Source organism: Ranitomeya imitator, chromosome 9 (genome assembly GCF_032444005.1).
Source record: "Ranitomeya imitator isolate aRanImi1 chromosome 9, aRanImi1.pri, whole genome shotgun sequence".
NCBI classification, from domain to species: domain Eukaryota; kingdom Metazoa; phylum Chordata; class Amphibia; order Anura; family Dendrobatidae; genus Ranitomeya; species Ranitomeya imitator.
The window spans coordinates 145,823,556-145,843,996 of NC_091290.1; positions in this window are offsets into that span (position 1 = coordinate 145,823,556).

Genomic DNA, 20,441 nt, shown 5'->3' on the forward strand with positions numbered 1-20,441 from the left:
TATCTTACTACGTGTGCTGTGCAGCTGTGCTCCATACTACTGTGTGGGCTGTGCTGTATACTACTGTGTGGGCTGTATACTACTGTGTGTGCTGTATACTACTATGTGGACTGTGCTGTATACTGCTGTGTGCTGTATACTACTGTGTGGGCTGTGTGCTGTATACTACTGTGTGGGCTGTGCTGTATAAAACTACATGGGCTGTGCAGCTGTGCTGTATACTACTGTGTGGGCTGTGCTGTATAAAACTACATGTGCTGTGCAGCTGTGCTGTATACTACTGTGTGGGCTGTGCTGTATACTACTACGTGGGCTGTGCAGCTGGGCTGTATACTACTGTGTGGGCTGTGCTGTATACTACTGTGCAGCTGTGCTGTATACTACTGTGTGGTCTGTGTGTGCTGTATACTACTGTGTGGGCTGTGCTGTATACTACTGTGTGGGCTGTGTGTGCTGTATACTACTGTGTGGGCTGTGCTGTATACTACTGTGTGGGCTGTGCTGTATACTACTGTGTGGGCTGTGTGTGCTGTATACTACTGTGTGGGCTGTGCTGTATACTACTGTGTGGGCTGTGCTGTATACTACTGTGTGGGCTGTGTGTGCTTTATACTACTGTGTGGATTGTGCTGTATACTACTGTGTGGGCTGTGTGTGCTTTATACTACTGTGTGTGCTGTATACTACTGTGTGGGCTGTGCTGTATACTACTGTGTGGGCTGTGCTGTATAAAACTACATGGGCTGTGCAGCTGTGCTGTATACTACTGTGTGGGCTGTGCTGTATACTACTACGTGGGCTGTGCAGCTGGGCTGTATACTACTGTGTGGGCTGTGCTGTATACTACTGTGCAGCTGTGCTGTATACTACTGTGTGGTCTGTGTGTGCTGTATACTACTGTGTGGGCTGTGCTGTATACTACTGTGTGGGCTGTGTGTGCTGTATACTACTGTGTGGGCTGTGTGTGCTGTATACTACTGTGTGGGCTGTGCTGTATACTACTGTGTGGGCTGTGCTGTATACTACTGTGTGGGCTGTGTGTGCTGTATACTACTGTGTGGGCTGTGCTGTATACTACTGTGTGGGCTGTGCTGTATACTACTGTGTGGGCTGTGTGTGCTTTATACTACTGTGTGGATTGTGCTGTATACTACTGTGTGGGCTGTGTGTGCTTTATACTACTGTGTGTGCTGTATACTACTGTGTGGGCTGTGCTGTATACTACTATGTGGGCTGTGTGTGCTGTATACTACTGTGTGGGCTGTGTGCTGTATACTACTGTGTGGGCTGTGCTGTATACTACTGTGTGGGCTGTGCTGTATACTACTGTGTGGGCTGTGTGTGCTGTATACTACTGTGAGCTGTGTGTGCTGTATACTACTGTGTGGGCTGTGCTGTATACTACTGAGTGGGCTGTGTGTGCTGTATACTACTGTTTGGGCTGTGCTCTATACTACTGTGTGGGCTGTACACTACTGTGTGGGCTGTGCTGTATACTATTGTGTGGCCTGTGCTGTATACTACTACGTGTGCTGTGCAGCTGTGCTCTATACTACTGTGTGGGCTGTGCTGTATACTACTGTGTGGGCTGTATACTACTGTGTGTGCTGTATACTACTATGTGGGCTGTGCTGTATACTGCTGTGTGCTGTATACTACTGTGTGGGCTGTGTGCTGTATACTACTGTGTGGGCTGTGCTGTATACTACTACATGGGCTGTGCAGCTGTGCTGTATACTACTGTGTGGGCTGTGCTGTATACTACTACGTGGGCTATGCAGCTGGGCTGTATACTACTGTGTGGATTGTGCTGTATACTACTATGTGGGCTGTGTGTGCTGTATACTACTGTGTGGGCTGTGTGCTGTATACTACTGTGTGGGCTGTGCTGTATACTACTGTGTGGGCTGTGCTGTATACTACTGTGTGGGCTGTGTGTGCTGTATACTACTGTGAGCTGTGTGTGCTGTATACTACTGTGTGGGCTGTGCTGTATACCACTGAGTGGGCTGTGTGTGCTGTATACTACTGTTTGGGCTGTGCTCTATACTACTGTGTGGGCTGTACACTACTGTGTGGGCTGTGCTGTATACTACTACATGGGCTGTGCAGCTGTGCTGTATACTACTGTGTGGGCTGTGCTGTATACTACTACGTGGGCTGTGCAGCTGGGCTGTATACTACTGTGTGGGCTGTGCTGTATACTACTGTGTGGGCTGTGTGTGCTGTATACTACTGTGTGGGCTGTGTTGTATACTACTGTGTGGGCTGTGCTGTATACTACTACATGGGCTGTGCAGCTGTGTTGTATACTACTGTGTGGGCTGTGCTGTATACTACTGTGTGGGCTGTGCTGTGTACTACTGTGTGGGCTGTGTGTGCTGTATACTACTGCGTGGGCTGTGTGTGCTGTATACTACTGTGTGGGTTGTGCTGTGTACTACTATGTGAGCTGTGCTGTATACTACTATGTGGGCTGTGTAAAACTACTACGTGGGCTGTGTTATCTACTACATAGTAACATAGTTAGTAAGGCCGAAAAAAGACATTTGTCCATCCAGTTCAGCCTATATTCCATCATAATAAATCCCCAGATCTACGTCCTTCTACAGAACCTAATAATTGTATGATACAATATTGTTCTGCTCCAGGAAGACATCCAGGCCTCTCTTGAACCCCTCGACTGAGTTCGCCATCACCACCTCCTCAGGCAAGCAATTCCAGATTCTCACTGCCCTAACAGTAAAGAATCCTCTTCTATGTTGGTGGAAAAACCTTCTCTCCTCCAGACGTAAAGAATGCCCCCTTGTGCCCGTCACCTTCCTACGTGGGCTGTGTTATCTACTACATGGGCTGTGCTATATTATGCAGGCTGTGCTATATACTATGCGGGTTGTGCTATATACTATGCGGGCTTTGCTATATACTATGGGGGTATATTATATTCTATGGGGGAGGCAGTGTTATACACTATGTGGCTGTGTTATATACTATGGGGGGTATATTATATTCTATGGGGGAAGCTGTGTTATATACTATGGGGGACTGCATTATATTCTATAGGGGGCTACATTATATATTATGGGGAAGTGGGCTGTATTATATTCTATGGGGGGCTGTATTAGATTTTATGAGGGATGATTGCCTCATACTCTTTGATGGGGCTGCATTATATTCTATGGGGAGGTGTGCTGTATTCTATTCTATTCGAGGCTACATTATATTCTACGGGGGGCTGTATTATATGTATATTCTATGAGTGGTAATTGCATCATACTCTATGAGGGGGCTGCATTAAACTATGAGGAATGCTGCATTATATTCTATGGGGGGTTACATTATACTTTGTGGGTTGGTTGCATTATTCTCTGTGGGGTGGCTGCATTATACTCTGTAGGGATCGTGGCTGCATTATACTATATGTGGGCTGCATTATACTGTATTGAGGACTATGGGGAATACGTTATACTGTATAAAGAACTATGGGGTGCATTATACTATGGAAAGTGAATTGTACTACATGGATGACTATGGCGGTTCAATATACTATATGGACCACTATGAGGAGTGTATTATGCTATATGGAGGACTATGAGGAGTGTATTATACTATGTGGAGGACTGTAGTGCACATTATAATATATGGAGGACTATGGAGGACTATGGGGTGTATTTTACTAAACAAGTAAAATGCTGCATATTCAGATTGTTTTTGCCAGAACATCGCCGGTGTAAACTGTAGATGTGCTGCTGATAACATGATACTGTATGGTGATCTGTTAGTGATCTGTTAGTGATCGTTCTGTCCCATCATTATTCCTCAGCTGGTGGAAAGAGGCCGGGAAACAAGCGTTGAACAACTTCAGTATTGTTGATCAAACTCATTTAGCGGCCTGAACTCAGCGCATGTAAATACAACCGAAATGCTTTTGTCTGATGTACAATATGTTAGCATTTGGGGCCCCATTATAAACTTTGCCTAAAACCGGCCCTGCCTACAAGTGTACAAAGATATTATACAGTCACCATGTGACAAGTGGGCCTGTGTAACTTCAAATGCCAGGGCTGAATTTTAGTCCCAGTCCGGCCCTGACTGACAGGTCTGCACCGCGGGTGCCCTCAGTGCCTGTGCTTGGTTTGGACAGTCATTTTGAGTTAACAAACCTCGAGAAGCAGAAAAGCTGTGCACATATATACCCAACATAAAAACCAAAAACCCTTAAAGGGGTTAGTCACTTTCTAGGAAAAAAAAATAGTAAAATGGATACAATTTTTGTGTTCTGTTACAGAAACCCCAAATCCCTTCATTCCTCTCTCTTCCCCATGGATAGGATGACTAAACATTGGACGGCTGTAGTTTCCCGAAGGAGGATGATAATTGATCTGAAACGCATTGTTTATCTACTCTGTGTCGTCTTCATATTATTTTCTGGATTATTCATTAAATCCATCCATTATTTCATTGGGATCATGGGAGCTGTATTTTTCTTCATTTTCCCCTCATTACACACAGGCCGTGTGATCCGTGCACCTGGTGGTGAGTGAGCTGGACTTTACTATGGTTTTGGACACCTGGTTAATAGGATTTAGGACAGTGATGGTTACAGTTTCCCTGACTGCACTCATTTCTACACTGGTGCTTTATGCATTCAGAGCCGGCACAGATACAGCCCACAGACTCTCACATATCTGCCAAGGGCTGAACAAAATCAACTAATGTCTAGTGTTACCTACCTGCCTCAATCTGTTAGATTTTTTTGTGTTCTGCGTTGGGCTTTGCAAGTAGCCTATCGTGCTCCCTTGTCTTGAATTTCCTAGGCATATATAAGGCTTCCCAAGATGCACGCCTGTGTCTTGGTATTGTAGTAAGACATTCTAGTAACTTTTAGTTGGCTGTGCACAGTTTCAGTCCACAGGCTCCAGGACGTCTCCTGGCTGTCTGTGATTTCCCATCCTTGAGTTACTTGTCTGAGGTTTCCTGTAACTCTGCTACTTGCCAGTGGTCTTCAGGACTTCAACTGCTTGTCTGGGGTTTCCAGTCACCTTGCTACCTGCCAGTGGTCTTCAGGACTTCACCTGCTTGTCTGCGGTTTCCAGTAACCTTGCTACCTGCCAGTGGTCTTCAGGACTTCACCTGCTTGTCTGCGGTTTCCAGTAACCCTGCTACTTGCCAGTGGTCTTCAGGACTTCACCTGCTTGTCTGCGGTTTCCAGTAACCTTGCTACCCATCAGAGAAGGATTTCACCTGCTTGTTTTCAGCTTTCAGTACCCCTTTAAGACTTTCTGTTTGTTTCTATAGATCCGCCTGAGGCTTCCAGGACATCTCCTGTCTGCTTGCAGCTTCCAGTACTCCTTTAAGACTTTCAGTTTGCCTGTACATGTCTACCTCCGGCTTTCAGGATGTTTCCTATCCACTTGTAGCTTTCAGGACATATTTAAGACTTTCACATTGCCTCTACATATCCCCCTGTGGCTTTCAGGACATCTCCTGTCATCTTGCAGCTTCCAGGACCCATTTAAGACTTTCAGTTTTCCTCTGTGTGCCCACCTGTGGCTTCCAGTACTCTTTAAAAGGTTTCCTTCTATGTAGCTGTCTTTGGATTTTTGTAAATTTTCTATGTGTTTCCCATGTACTACTCCTGCCTACTGCGCCAACCCCGTGTGCCCACCTGGAACTTGGGCTTAGAGGATCCACTTCACCATGTGAGGCCACTTTGTGTAACATCTAGTGTCTTGGCAGAAGTAGACCAAACGGTCGCATGAAGAAATAGCGGATCCACTACCACTCCAATTCCTATGAATGCAGAGTCCATTAGCATGAGGGGAAAGAAATAAGGGAAATTTAGGGTTTCTGTGGCCAAATACAACAGTTTGTGGCATTTTACAAATTTTACTTAAAGATGGCTGAAGGTAAAAAAGCAAGAAGTCATGATTGTCACTAAGGCAACCTCTGTCTCTCCTATATATATGGACACTAAAGCTGTAATGTAGCTCCGGTATACATGGCGGCTGAGGACACAATCCTGTGCAGCCGAGCAGAGGACACGGTGTAGATTTATGTATAAACCAGATTACGTCTCCCATCAATGTGCGGGGTCCGTGAGCGTCCTGACATCTCCCATCTGTTTGTGTATGAGCTTAGCAGGATCTGTGACCGTTCTACTTATTAACAAGACGAGTCCTTAATTACTCCTAAGACTTAAGCGGCTTATAGTGTAATTTGTACAAGTTGCTATTTGGTGTGTGATACACAGCGGGATTGTCTATGGATTCGTCCTCCAGATTAGCACCTCTTACAAGACTCTGCACCCATAGGAAAGCTTAGCAGTCGTAGCTAGAGGTGACTGCTCACTGACCTGTAAATCTGCTCCTCTCATGCTAATATGGATCAGCCTGGCAGCAATGTTATCCACAATTTGCAGATTGAAACCATTCACTAAACTGTGCAAAGGACGAAAAATGGATTTTATATTAATCATTTTTGGGTGGAGGTTTAAAGGCAAATGCAAGATTTTTAAAGCTAGTACTCGAGATGGAGACTGAGGCAGAGCTCCCAAGTAAATGACAAGATTCTGCCTACCTACCTACCTACCTGTGGCAGCCACTAGAGGGAGCTCAGCCTCCAATGAACTCCATATTAAATGAGTACAAAGTGAGCTCCCCCTAGTGTCAGTAGGAGGAATTGTGTGATTTAATTGCAGTGTGCGCGTTTTACTCTGAAATGCTGAGTTGCTTCAAGAAAATATACTTTGAAAAGCCATCCAGAGACTTTGGTTGACCACTCCTATGTGGTCCCCGGTATGCTAGTCCTGTCCTGCCCTTGTTGACGAACAGGTCTCTCCCTAGGTGTGTGGTTTGGAGTGCGGTGGATCCCGCTGCTGCCACTGACAAAGGGTAACCCAGGCGGTAAGTATAAAAAACTCAGGCAGATAATGCTTGAAAAAGGAGCAGGGTCTACTCCGAAACGCGTTGCAATAAATTGGACGTTTAACATACTTACCGCCTGGATTACCCCTTGTCAGCGGCAGCGGCCTGGATGCACCGTACTCCTCTCTCCTTTACTCTCCATTTGGTGTGAATACAGCGGCCGGAGAAGCAGCCATGATTGGATTATACATCACCAACCCTCCAACTCGCCCTCACCTGCTGCCCACGGTATTACACAGGGAGCACTGCTTGTTTTTTCTGTCTTTTATGTGTGTACATAGGATAGGAAGACACCTGTCAGTCAAAGGGATCATGATGGGGAGAAGACGCCCGGGACCTGCCTCCGACAAGTCAGCCGAGGTGCATAGTGCCTGGCTCTCGAAATGTCTCAGCGTTTCAGAGGAAGACATGGCTGACATAACACAGCCAGTGTCTGATTCATTCTTCCCATAGTTTGGGTAGTATAAATATAACCACACGTTTCCTTTTAAAGGTAACATGTCGCCTCCAGGAACACTGTTTTCCTGCAGATAAGTGGTCATCTGCGAGTAAGGAGAGTATATCTGGCTGCCTTAATGGAGCAGCAGCTACAGGGAAAAAATGAAGCTATATTCTCCTTGCAGCTGCTGGCCGACAGTCCATAGGGGCGGAGCAAGGAGAGGTTACAGTCATCGCTCGCTACACATTCAGCTGCAATCACTCCATTGCAGTTTGATTGACAGCCTGCAAGGGTATGTGTGCAAGGTACGTGTGCAGAGTATGTGTGCAGGGTATATTGTCAATCTTCACGGCAGGGAGTGATTACAGCTCATTGGGGTGACTGTCATCGCTCCCTGCATTGCCCCATTGACTGTGAGTGAGCAGCTGCAAGAAGAATCTAACTTAATTTTCTCCCTGTAGCCACTGCTCCATTAAGACAGCCATAGTCTGTTCATCCAGAGATTACCGCCATATCTGCAAATAAGTGTCATTTCTGGAGGCGTTGCAATAAGTTGGCTACAGCGGATTCTCTGGTCTGATGAGAAGAAGGATAGGTGATAATTCTAAGTGGTATGCGTGGAGAAAACCAGGCACTGCTCATCACCTGCCCAATACAATCCCAACAGTGAAACATGGTGGTAGCAGCATCATGCTATAGGGGGTGTTTTTCAGCTGCAGGGACAGGACGACTGGTGCAGAGTGTACATTAATGAGGAAAAAAAAATGTTTTTGAATTTACCAAATGGCTGCAATGAAACCAAAGAGTGAAAAATTTAAAGGAGTCTGAAAACATTCCGTACCCACTGTAAATGCCATTTAATTGCACACATCTTTGTATTCCTGTCTGCAGGACAGATCTTGCCTAAATGGCTACATCCTTACAAACATGGCGCCATATTGTGACAGCGATGCCAGGAGACAATAAGTGGTGTGTGGCTCTGTTTTGCCATACACGAGCCTCATTTAACCTCCCTCTCAAAGAAGTTCTGCAGCAGCTGCCAGTCGCTCTCCCCCAGAACCGCCATGATTGACGCCACCTGTCATGATGAAGTGATCAGCGAGCGGACTAATCTCGGTGGCGCTTTTAGCGGCAGACTATGTATCGCACCGGCGGAGTATATTAAACCATAATCTATATCTTTAGAGGCAGATGGCGGAGTAATTCCCCTCTAAGTGCAGCACATAATGTATGTATCATATCTTCAATATTCTCTTCTTTTTTTCCCCGCTGACTCTACATCACGACTCAGTTCTGAAACTTGTGTAACCCATTATATGAATCTCAGACAATTGCCGACAGATTGTCTCCGAAACAAGAGATCATTCATAATGCGCCAGATACTGATTATCATTGCAAGCAAGAACATAAAAATAATTTTAACTCTTCCGCTATGCAAATGGAGCCCCGGAGCCGAGCGCTGAGCGGCAGCGGCCTCCCCAAGGCCTCATTGCGGCAAAGTGACTTTTATTACTAGAGGGACACTTTAATGTAAATTTACCGCCATTAATACTAATCCTTGTGAGCGGCCAGGACGCGGCGTACCACTCGGCGCAGGAGACGGATGTGTTATGGAAATATCCTGATACATTGTATCTGTAGTAAAGCGCTGTCCACTTCCATAGAACCTCATCTGCTTTCAGGAATAATTTAATAGCATTTTCTTTTTTTTTTTATTCCTTGGCTATGAGGCAAAATATTAAAATTGACTGAAGAATACATTATATTGGATGTACTCGGTCCCTTTCATTTTTTTCTCTCTCTTAACAGTACCAGTGGATTAGAAAGACAAAAAAGGTCCCTGTAGATTGTGATTTCTTTGTGATGGTTATTTATACAGATAAAGACGAGAAATCGAATCCCCCACGTGTCTCCGGAACTACGCTATTAAAAAAAAAAACAATAATAAAATCCATACTCTACCCCGTTATCTCCACCATACGTGCACACTGATGGGTGACTGACAACCCACGTCTGCCCAGGAGGAGCTGGAGCATCTAGGGTTGTCAGAGCTTTCTGCTCCGCAACTGCACGGGTTCATTCTAAGCACCAACCTTCACCATGAGTGGTGGGAGCCTGGTCCTTGCACTGGTAAAAGCTGGAAAGGGCAGCCATTTGGGTCATGGCCAACACCAAAGGGTCTTTCTTGCCACGTGAGTTGTTTCTGTGTGTAATGCATGGTGGAAGGTGGAGATTTGGGTTCGTAGAGGGGTATCTTGGCAAATTTGTAACAGGTCCTTCACCGACCATGTACCATACTGGTCAGTAGCGTAACTTGAAGCTTGTGGGCACCAATGAAAGATCTCCAAAGGACCCCCAACTAACACAGGTCTTTAATAGTAATAGTCTTTTCATATGGTGCAAAAGGACTTTTGGGGCCCTCCTAGTCTAAAGGGCCCGGGTGCAATTGCACCCTATTATGGTTACGCCCCTAATACCTCTGAGGGAGTCTTCAGTCTTCCACCCTAAATACAAGGCAGAGATGTGATCACTACCTCCGCATCCCCTACAGCCACACTCCAGGAAAGAACATTTTTGACCACCTCAATCCCCATTATGTTAAAAAGGATTGTCCACTTTTTTTTCTTTTTTTTTACTTAAATATATATAATAAAATAATAATTTGTGTAATGGAATTTAGTTAAAAAATGTTATTGACGCTCTTTCTGATGGTCCAGTGGGGGAGTTTGTCGTCTTATTCTCGGCTCCTGTCACTAAAATTATGACCGCAGACCACATCAAAGTTGAAATAAAAAGCCGGTAGGAGCAAAACCGTGCCAAATATTTTAAGAGACCAGATGGCACAAATATGTGATTTTAAGTTAAAAAAAAAAGTTGTCCCCAAAGGTGGACAATCCCTTTAAGTGATAGTCACTGATTGCGCGCTAATAGAGCAGTGCTGCAGTGTAAAACATAAGGAAGGACGTAATTTTGGACTAAACTCTGCCCTTTTGGCATTAAGATGAGTTATACTTTCCACATGGTGAAACATTTTGAAATGTTGGAACTGTGTTCGTGCTCAGCCAACACCATTTTTTTCCCCTCAGTATTCAGTATGGAGGTAAGACTTAAAATGAGTTGACCCTTTAAACAACATTTAATACCTATCCACTGGATAAATAATAAATGTATGATCTCTGAGACCCCACCAATCTCAAAAATGACGGGTTCAAAGTTCCCTATCTACAGGAAGGGTGATAAATAGGGGATCCCTTGGGGTCTGACTACTGGGATCCCCATTGATCGGGTGTCCCAAAGTCACCTGTGTGAATGGACTTGAAGTGAGCATGTGCGACCACCACTGCGAATGGTCGCACATGCTCAGTACTACTCTATTCTATTCTGTGCTTTGGGACACCCATTCTTGTGATTGATGGGGTCCCCAGTAGTCAGACCCTCAGGGATCCTCTATCACCCTTCCTTCCTGTAGATATGGGATTTTTTTGTTTTTTTTTTATGAGACTACCCCCTTTAATTTTACAGCAGACCAGAAAGTGTCGGGGTCGGAAGAAACATCTATTGTTGGCGTTATTTTTGGAAAGAATTTGCACAGTTTTGCAGTCAGAATGACACTTCTTGTAAATGTGCCTCATCGGGCACAAAATAAGCCTTTAATAGATTCATCCCGGCAGCTCTGAGAATCGTCTGAATAATAGGATAGAAACATTATACGCCGCCATCGCTGATTTACAATCTATACACATATAGACAACGCGGCTTATCTAGATTAATATAAAAAAAAAAACCCGAATTTGGAAACTCTTCATCTCCGAAACACAAAGCAAATTTTTTTCTGTACTGTATTTATATGAAAACATTGCATTTCCAATAGCGCGGCGATAAATCTCTCCTTTCCACGACTGCCTTTAGAAGTTTAATCAAGGTTTTCAGGAAATCCTCGGCTAAAATCCCATCATGGCAAGATAAAGATAAAGAACTGCGATTCTTTGAAACACAAATAATTGCCCTGTTTTATATGCCGTGCAAAGTGTGTAAATACGGAGCCCCTGACAGGAGCCGCCGCTGATCTCGCATTGATAGAGATATTAGGATGAGAATATATTAAGCCAAGATCTCCACTTGTTTGTGGATGCCGCCGTCGGCCCCCGACGTTAATCACAATTATAGGAGTATTTATAAAGGCAGACAGTGGCGTTCCCTGCTCCGTGAGCAAGGAGCTTGCTGTTTAATGTCTCCTTCTCATTCCGGAGGCCGCAGAAATGGCTAATAAACTGTTTAGTATACAGCAAGCGGCGCGGCGTCTACGCGCGACAAATTGTGCAATAACCAGAGATGGGGGGGGGAATAAATGAACAATGAAAGACTGACGCATTATCATGAGAAGCATGTTTGCCGTCTGCATCACCCATTTGTTTTACTAGAACCATAGTTCTTTGGCCACCAAAGCAAATGCCACAAGTAATGGACTGATTCACAAATATGTAATTTCTTTACCCGGTGTAAACGCCGCTGTTCTCCTGAATCCAACGTTGTTTGTCTTTTTTCCCTACGCCTCTCCATTCCTGAGATATGGCCCCTATAATTTTAGCCCCTTTTTTTAGCCAAATAGGTGTGGTCTTCAACTCTACTCATGGGTGGGTTTTAAAGGCCACACCCGCTTAATAAGAAGACAATTTATACACAGGGAAGAAGGGGCCATATCTTGGGAACAGAGAGGAGCAGGTAAAAAAAGAAAAAAAAGCTGGATTCAGGAGAATAGCGGCATTTACACCAGGTAAAAAATTACATATTTAAGGCAAGTGACCGGTCCTCTTTAAAGGGAATTTGTCAAGACGATTTCAATACTGAAACTAGTTAGTATGGGTGTTTAGGTTGTATATCACCAATGAAAATGCATGCATCTCTTGTAGTAATCCATTACTTAGAAACTTAACTTTGAAGATGTATGCAAATTACTATGGAAGTGCAATAGGGGGCGTGTTGATGCACTTGGAGGTTGGTGCCACGCCTACAATGCACTTCCAAGTTGAATTCTATGTGGCTTCAAAGCTCAATTTCTCCACGATAGCTGATCGGATTTCTTCTAAACTGGTGTTATTTTTATCACAATTCTTAGACCTATACAGCCGAACTGATCTGATCTGATCTGCAAAATCATCCTTTAATGTATTTCATTTAGTGATATGTTACTGGTCTTTTCCTACATCCTATGGGGTTTGGAACTGTCTATAGACCGTGCGGTGTGAGATCAGAATTGGATCTGGTTTCCATAAAGACAAGACAGTGAAGCTGATCAATGAGAGGAACAGGCTGCCACAATAGGTGGTGACGAGTTCTCCATCAATGGAAGTCTTCGCAGAGGCTGGACAGACATCTGTTTGAGATGGTTTAGTGACTCCTGCATTGAGCGGGGGGTTGGATGCGATGACCCCAGAGGTCCCTTCCATCTCTAACATTCTAGAATTCTATAATTCTAAGCCGGTTATTTTATTAGTAATGTATCTTACCGGTTGTCATGACAATCTTGACTGCCTCAATGTATATAGGCTGCGTCTGCTGTAAGAAGAACATAATACCTGGAGCTTTTCTACCTCTCCTGATACAATGATGTTCTGCCAGACAATCATGCTTGCGTTCCTTGCTGCCGGTCGCGAGCTTCACCCGATCACGCCACTTGTGCAGCTGTGACTGCACATTCATTGCGTTTCTCATCGTTTCCGAGCCAAGTCCCCCAAAACCGGAGACATTTCAGCAACGCTATGACCAGATCAGCTTATAAGCTTAGAAACTTGGCCATGTTGGAAATGCACGCTGCTTCTACCGTGTGATTAACCCGCTGAATCACCTCGACTCTTGCTTTAGTCACATGGTTTAGATCAGGTGTACAACAAGGTCAACCATCAGCACTCAGACAAAGGATGCACGCTCCAAAATCCAAGGATCCAATCGGACAAAACGTATATAAAGAAGAAAAGGCAGCATCCATACCAGGTGATGATAATCCAAAAATAAGTCCTTTATTCCGCCATAGTGAAAAATACAACGTTTCGGCCTACTTGACAAAGGCCAACCAGGCCGAAACATTGTATTTTTCACTATGGCGGAATAAAGGACTTATTTTTGGATTATCATCACCTGGTATGGATGCTGCCTTTTCTTCTTTATATATGGTTTAGATCAGGGTCACCGGACCCCCATTCTCCTGACCTGTCGGACTCTGACTCTATTATTCAGTATGGCAATTCCTCCTCAAAGTAGGAATATCACTGAAGAAAAATAATAATTTTCACGTACGAATCGGGCTTCGTGTCCGGTAAAAAAAAAGGATTATGAGCCCCCGAAATGCCACAATGACTCTGCGTCCGCTAGGAAGTGTGTGAACATAGTTTTAAAGCCTCTATCCCAACAAAAAGTCACTTGTCTCCAGTTTACCAGGAGCACCTGCAGCGATTCCGATCTCATCACGGTCACTGTACCTGGTAGCTAAATTTGTCAAAAACTCGTCACCCACTCCGATTCATCACATAAGTTTTTGCCAAAATTCTGCCGTAAAGCGGTCACAAAATTTATGCAGAACTTTGTTCAAAAATGCCGCAGCTTTTTGCATTTTTTTTACAACAAACCCCACGAGCTTCGGCAGCTTTTTTGACAAGCCGGTGAGAAGCGGCTGACAAATTTCACAAAAGGTTTTGTGCTGTCGAAAAATGCTCCAATTCATTAACAGGATCCTTATGAATTTGGGGAAAACTAAGACTGTGGTGGAATAAATTTGGGCGGATTTTGGGGTGCAAATTGTACCAGAAGGAAATAGATCTTACGTGATCAATAGATCTGTGTGATATCATCGGTTAGTGGCGGTTCGCGCAGGAGAAGGGATTAGATATCGGCACTTTGCTTGTTGCCACCATTCCATAGTTGTCGATCTCTGCCGGCAGTGGAGTCGCGGCGTCATGTGGAGGTTACGTCAATGTTGCGGGGCGACCAGTGGGATCCTTAATACACTTATTCATGGTGTCACTTGAGCGCTCTCTACATATTCCCCTTCGGGTGGCTTTTCCCTCTGATTTCCGAGCTCGGGTTAATTTCCCAGGACGGTCACAGTTGTTCAGATCTTTAATTTGAAAAGCTTATTTTCTAAGAATTAAAATGTATGAGACACTTGAATTAAATAGATTTGACGAAATGTATTCTTATGAAAGTCTTAATGCATTCTGGACTGGAAAACAAGCTTGGCTGGGATGTTTAGCATAAGAAGCGGCGGAGCAGAGGCATCGCTCTCCGAGAAAAACGGGAAGTGGGACAATATTTAAAAGGACAGTAATCGAGACATGAAATGCGCTTTTTTTTTTTTTTTAATTATTTTATGGGGGCTGCTGATAATACAAGCAAATATATGTATACTCACTCGTAACACATGAACAGGGAACAGTGTGAGCGGCTTTAACTGTGACAACCACTCCAGGCGGGAATAAAAGGGATGGAACGGCGCATTTTCCGGGTACGATAACAGACTGACAATGCTAATGCCGTGTAGATGCGATTTGCCTTTGCAGCAAAGTTAAAGGGGTTTTATAATTTTACGTAATTAAAACTTTAAAGGGATTTATATTATATCCACGGAATAAGTCTGATAGATGCATGGGTCTCTGTCTTATGCTGCGAGCCGAATAATCTAAATGCCCACGCATGTGCTGCTCTCTCCATTAACTTCTACGGGATGTGTTTCCCCCCCAAAAAAATGGAACAAGTGTGCACAGCTATTATTTTTTATAACTCTTATGAAAGGAAATAAAGAGCTGCACATACGGATTTCCAAAAATGAAAAAGGAAGTGGACTCGTCAATTTTCCGAAATTCTATGAAACTGAGATGGAGGAGCTGCGCATCCACCTGCTCTTCTCCATTCCTGGAGGATGCGCGTCACCCTCCATTTGCTTTTATTGGGATTTGGAATAGTTAAGTCAGCCACGTGCTCAGCTATTTTTCCAAACTTCCATAGAAGTGAATGGAGAGAGACCCTCATTCCTATGCATCTGTTCATTCCTGGTGTTGAGAGAGCGCTTGGTGCACATACATTTATTCGCCCTCTCCTCCATAGCTTACTATTAATGAGCTCCACTGAAATCTCAATGTTTGATATCGAGACAAAACTTGGCCTGATTTTTTTTTTTATAGTGGTCATAAAGTTACCCCAATTGGAAACATCGCTGGTGCAAAATGTAGTATTTAGGTAATATGAAAAAACTGCAAGTCTCACAGTAGTGTATACTGCTATATGGCTCCCAGCCATGCAGGCGCCATGGGGAGAGATTCTTCCCAAGCAGCAATTCTACATTTAATAAAATCTTATTACAGCTCCGTACAAAGCCGAGCTGTTGTGTCCATGTGCATGAATCCTTCTATGCGTACAGATAGTGGGGCGCAGAGGAGCCCCAAAATGTCTTGTAACCATGACCACCATCAGTACAAGGCCATGTTAAAATGTAATGCAGCGCTGCCACCTGCAGGCAAAATAGTGTATAGCAGAAGCAGCCGCCTCCAGATTACCCAAGAATCACTAAGGGCACAAAATGTGATAATGGGATAATTCATAGGAAAAATCAATATAAAAATCAATGATTTTGTAATTATTCTGATTAAACCAGTGTGTAGCTGAAGGACCGGTTTAAGGGCTGCACACATAAATAATGCAGAATTTATTGCAACAAAAGCCTAACTATCTGTGAAGGAAAATGGAGGCAGAGGTGAAAATTATTTTTCCTTTTTCTGCTTCTCCATTTGCGACCATTGGGGATAAGGAACAAGATAGGAGCCATCATGGGATATATATATATATATATATATATATATATATATATATATATATATATACTTCTCACCCCCAATGAGGGTGGTCTTAGTTGTCCTTTCTCATTCTCGGGTCCTCTGCGCAGGATCTTAGCTGTTCCCAGCATTGCGCTTTTCTGGACAGAGAGCTCAGATCTTGCTCCTGGGATCTGTTGTAGCCATTCTTCCCACTTATGGGTCATTGCTCCAAGTGCTCCTATCACCACTGTTGCCTTCACCTTCCACATCTTCTCCAGTTCTCCTTTGAGGCCCTGGTATTTCTCCAGCTTCTCATATTCCTCCTTTCTGATGTTGCTGTCACTTGGCACGGCCACATCTATTATCATTGCTGTCTTCTGATCCTTGACTGGTTGCTTAGCCAACACCAGCTGGACCTTGAAGTCCCACAGGATTTTAGCCCTTTCGTTCTCCACCACTTTGTCTGGGGTCTCCCACCTGGACTTAGGGGGACTTAGCCCATATGCTGTGCAGGTGTTACCGCTACTTGGTTGTAGCATTCGGTATACGCTGTTCCTGCATTTTGCATCCTGCCACTATGTGTTGGACGGTTTCTGCACCTTGGGTCTTGTCTTGTGTGGTAGATTCCTGCTCCTATGGATCTGGTACTTAGTGCTTGCTCTGGTGCCGCTATCATTAGTGCTGTCTCGGAGTCCCGCGTTCTCCAGCCATTGGCAGGATTTCTCCATGTCAGCCACCTCCATTATCTGACGATGGTACGTCACATGCAGCGGCTTGTCTTGTCATGGCGCCTCATGTTCCTCTTCTTCCTTCCAGATCTGTTGTTGTTCCTGCCTTAGACTTTCTCTCAGCATCTCATCTTTTGGTGCCATTTTTCTGATGTATTCCTGGATACTCCTTGTTTCATCCATGATGGTGGCTTGGATGCTGATCAAGCCTTGACCACCTTTCTTTCTGTTGGTATACAATCTTTGGGTGTTAGACTTCTGGTGGAGACCTCCATGCATTGTGAGGAGCTTTCGTGTCTTCACATGTGCAGCTTCCACCTCTTCTTTTGGCCAGCAGGGTATCTGATAACTGGCAGGGCATATGTATTGATGACGCAGATCTTATTCTTCCCATTGAGCTGGCTCTTCTGGACTTGTCTTACCCTTTGATGGTATTTGGCTGTTGCTGATTTCCTTGCTCCTCATCATGGTTACCGTATCCCTCTGGGATGGCGAGGTACCTGTCGTATGTCTGTACATCTGCTATGTGCCTTGCTGGTAATTCCACTCCATCAGTCTTGACTACCTTGCCTCTCTTTATTACCAACTGGCCGCAGTTCTCCAGTCCGAAGGCCATCCCGATGTCTTCACTATAGATCCTTGTCAGGTGGATCAGTGAGTTGATGTCTCTTTCGTTTTTCGCATACAGCTTGATGTCATCCATGTATCCTACTATATAATTGTCTAAGGGTCACTTCCGTCTGTCTTTCTGTCACGGATATTCATTGGTCGCGGCCTCTGTCTGTCATGGAATCCAAGTCGCTGATTGGTCGTGGCAAAACGCCCGCGACCATTGCCACGACCAATCAGCGACGCCCACAGTCCGGCGGTAGTATGGCCGCTCTTTCCTCCCCGCAGTCAGTGCCCGCTCCGTACTCCCCTCCAGTCATCCCTCACACAGGGTTAATGCCAGCGTTACCGGAGCATGGTGTAACGCACTCTGGTTACGCATCTATTGACCCTGTGTGACCAAGTTTTTACTATTGATGCTGCGTATGCAGCATCAATAATAAAACGATCTAATGTTACAAATAATAATAATATAAAAAAAAAAAACGTTATTCTCACCCTCAGACGTCACGTCCTGTCCGCCGGCAGGTTCTGGTGCTAAGGATGCTATGGGAGAAGGACCTGCCATGACGTCACGGTCATGTGACCGTGACGTCATCACAGGTCCTGCGCTCATAGTCATACCAACCGTGGAACCGGAAGCTGCCGCGTACACTGTACACAGGAGCCAGGACTAAGGTGAGTATATGTTTATTTTTTATTTTGTCACTGGCCAATATACTACATTACTGGGCAATATACTACGTAGCTGACCAATATACTACATACTACATGGCTGTGCAATATACTACGTGGCTGGGCAATATACTACGTGGCTGTGCAATATACTACATGGCTGGGCAATATACTACGTAGCTGGGCAATATACTACGTGGCTGGGCAATATACTACGTGACTGAGCAATATACTACGTATCTGACCAATATACTACATATTACATGGCTGTGCAATATTCTACGTGACTGGGCAATATACTACGTATCTGACCAATATACTACATACTACGTGGCTGTGCAATATACTACGTGACTGGCCAATATACTACGTAGCTGGGCAATATACTACGTAGCTGGGCAATATACTACGTGACTGGGCAATATACTACGTTACTGGGCAATATACTACGTGGCTGGGCAATATACTATGTGACTGGGCAAAATACTACGTCGCTGGGCAATATACTATGTGACTGGGCAATATACTACGTGGCTGGGCAATATATTACGTGACTGGGCAATATACTACGTGGTTGGACAATACACTACATAGCTGTGCTATATACTATGTGCCTGGGCAATATACTATGTGGCTGGGCAATATACTATGTGACAGGGCAATATACTATGTGGCTGGGCAATATACTACGTGGCTGGGCAATCTACTACGTAGCTGGGCAATATACTACGTAGCTGGGCCATATACTACGTTACTGGGCAAAATACTACGTGGCTGGACAATATACTACGTTGCTGGGCAATCTACTACGTGGCTGGACAAAATACTACATCGCTGGGCAATATACTATGTCGCTGGGCAATATACTATGTGACTGGGCAATATACTACGTAGCTGGGCAATATACTATGTTATTGGGCAATATACTACGTTACTGGGCAATATACTACGTTACTGTGCAATATACTACGTGGCTGGGCAATATACTATGTGACTGGGCAATATACTATGTGACTGGGCAATATACTACGTGGCTGGGCAATATACTACGTGGCTGGGCAATATACTATGTGACTGGGCAAAATACTACGTCGCTGGGCAATATACTACGTTACTGGGCATTATACTATGTCGCTGGGCAATATACTATGTGACTGGGCAATATACTACGTGGCTGGGCAATATACTACGTGGCTGGGCAATATACTACGTGGCTGGGCAATATACTACGTGGCTGGGCAATATACTACGTGGCTGGGCAATATACTACGTGGTTGGGCAATATACTACGTAGCTGTGCTATATACTACGTGGCTGGGCAATATACTACATGACTGGGCAATCTACTACGTGGCTGGGCAATATACTACGTGGTTGGGCAATACACTACGTAGCTGTGCTATATACTACGTGGCTGGGCAATATACTATGTGGCTGGGCAATATACTATGTGGCTGGGCAATATACTACGTGGCTGGGCAATATACTACGTGGCTGGGCAATATACTACGTGGCTGGGCAATATACTACGTGGCTGGGCAATATACTACGTGGCTGGGCAATATACTACGTAGCTGTGCTATATACTACGTGGCTGGGCAATATACTATGTGGCTGTTCAATATACTATGTGGCTGGGCAATATACTACGTGGCTGGGCAACATACTACGTGGCTGGGCAACATACTACGTAGCTGGGCAATATACTTTGTGGCTGGGCAATATACTACATCGCTGGGCAATATACTATGTTACTGGGCAATATACTACGTGGCTGGGCAATATACTATGTGACTGGGCAATATACTACGTGGCTGGGCAATATACTACGTGGCTGGGCAATATACTATGTGACTGGGCAAAATACTACGTCGCTGGGCAATATACTACGTTACTGGGCATTATACTATGTCGCTGGGCAATATACTAAGTGACTGGGCAATATACTACGTGGCTGGGCAATATACTACGTGGTTGGGCAATACACTACGTAGCTGTGCTATATACTACGTGGCTGGGCAATATACTATGTGGCTGGGCAATATACTATGTGGCTGGGCAATATACTACGTGGCTGGGCAATATACTACGTGGCTGGGCAATATACTACGTGGCTGGGCAATATACTACGTGGCTGGGCAATATACTACGTGGCTGGGCAATATACTACGTGGCTGGGCAATATACTACGTGGTTGGGCAATATACTACGTGACTGGGCAATCTACTACGTGGTTGGGCAATACACTACGTAGCTGTGC